Raw genomic sequence first — 2,446 nt, 5'->3', positions numbered from 1 at the left:
CGAGTGTCTGCAATAACTTAGGGGAAGAAATGCAGCATGACTTCGCCCGTTTGTCCAGGATCCAGGTTGACTATATGTGAATTGAAATCTGTCCAGAGCAATGATTCTCAACAAGGGTGGTACTGCCCCCTAGAAGATGTTTTGCAAATTTGTGAGGGCATGTTTGTCTTCTCATGTCGCTGTGCCCAAGCTTTCATGTATAGAAATTCATATTGTTGTATTTGATGCAATATATTTTTAAATCTACTGTAATGTAGATTTGCAATAATGTGAGTAGGTTTAATCACCTACAAATTTTATTTCAGGGTAATAAGAGGGTTACTTAAAAAATAATAATAAAATAGAAGCATTTACTTGAGGACCACTGTTCCAGAAGGTTTATAAAGACTCCTCTGGTTTTGATAGTTTATGGTTCAAAATCAGTTGCAGAGCAAGGGAAACAATGCCCAGTATCAGAAGTATCAGGATGACCTGACAGCTAAGGTCTGCCTTTCTGATATATTTGGATTGCCTATACCAATGACACTCCACAGACAGGGTTCACATATGACAATATAAAGACCCAGGAGTTTCTCTACAAAAGACCACATTGCTATGACCTTTAGCCCCCATTTTCCCCCCCTCTCCAGTATGAGTCTCTATAAGAAGCTCTGGCAGCATAGTAGGTTACGAGTTGGGCTGCTAACTGCAAGGTCAGCAGTTCAACTCTACCAGCATCTCTGTGGGAGAAAAATGAGGCTTTCTGCTCCCATAAAGATGTGTAGCCTTGGAAACCCTATGGTGACGGTGGTGGTAGTGGTGGTGATGGTGTGCCGTGGAGTCCATTTCAACTCATAGCGAGCCTGTATAGGGTTTGTAAGACTGCGAATCTTTACTGGAGCAGAAAGTCTATTATTTCTGACACACTGTTTGCTGCTTTAAGCACGTCTGTCAATCCAATTGTCACCACACCATTGCTGTTCTTACTGCCACCACAACTGTTACAGGAGCCCCCAATGGGAGCATCACTTCTCTTCAATGAATACCATTCTTTTGGTAAGCCTAATATGGTTTCTTAAGGAGCTCTGGTAGCATAGTGGTTACAAATCAGGCTGCAAACCTCAAGGTCAGCAGTTCGAAACTACCAGTTGTTCCACAAGACAAAGATGAGGCTTTCTGCTCCCGTAAAGATGTACAGCCTTGAAAACCCTGTACAGGATCGCTATGAGTCCGAACCGACTCCACAGCACATAACAACAACAACAATGTAGTTTCTTATCATCTGCATACTATCATTTACTGGTAAAGGAACTCTGTCTGTTTTGATTTTCTTCTTCCTTTTGCTGTGGAATAAGGTCTTAAAGATCAGGTCTAGAACATATGAAGGTCACCATCCAATGTCCAATCAAGTATATTTCTCAATGCCTCTGAACTGATGTCATACGAAGGACCCTAGAAATCTGAGTTCTCTCTAACTGTCAAGTAGGTTGCACTTACCTGATGATGTTGGAATGACTTTGTCTCCCCTTCTTTGTTCACATTAATCCTGAGAACCTTTACTATTTATCCCAGGAGGCTTATGTGCCCTTATACAAATGTGATTCCTGGTGGCCTACCCTTCTTACTTCAAAGTTCGCCCAAAATATAATTGAGACAGTGTGACCCTTGTCTCAGTAATTAGGGTAAACTAACTCTATGGTCCCCTTTAACAATAATGAACCTCAGATTTGGGGCTTAGCCCATCAGGCACATTCTCACCAGTTTAGAGTCTCACATCAGTGGGAGTGACAGTGGCGCTGGGAGGGTGGGAATGGGAGGCTGGTGGTTATATGCAGGGGTCCTGGAACTTGGCACACAATGGATTCCCAGAAACAAGTTTGACTCAAACACAGCTGTTGAGACACCTGAACATACACTCTTTCTCCTGCAAACCTTTCTGCCCCTCATGTGAAAAGCACATTTCCCCCAATGACTCATGTAAACAAGGGATCCTGGGAAGTGGTTGTAAGGAGTGCGGGGAGGAAGGGTACTATGGTTCATCCTTTCCATTTTATAAGGGGTCTTCCAAAATTCATGGGAAAATAGAATTAAGAGATAATGGAAGTTTTCCATGAACAATTTTTGAAGCCTCCTCGTATGTTGAGGTTAGAAATCTGAGTGAATTTTCTATCATTCAGTATTACTATACCCTGTAAGATTCCAGCAGATTAAAAATAGCTTTTCAACATTATTCCTCAAGTTTCGTTTTTCACAAATCTGAAAACATCACACTACTAGTAGCCCTCAGGGTACTTGCCAGCTTCCTCCTGGAGCTACCCTGTGATGTTTCAATTACAGCAAGACATGGGGAAGAACATGCACATGAACACATAGACACAGGCAAGCACACGCACGTACAGACACACGCACTTCAGTATATGGCCATAGGTCTCATGACTAAACTCCAAAGAAACTTTTCTAAAGCCTT

Source organism: Chrysochloris asiatica, unplaced genomic scaffold, assembly GCF_000296735.1.
Source record: "Chrysochloris asiatica unplaced genomic scaffold, ChrAsi1.0 scaffold00051, whole genome shotgun sequence".
NCBI lineage: Eukaryota > Metazoa > Chordata > Mammalia > Afrosoricida > Chrysochloridae > Chrysochloris > Chrysochloris asiatica.
This window is presented reverse-complemented; position numbering follows the sequence as displayed.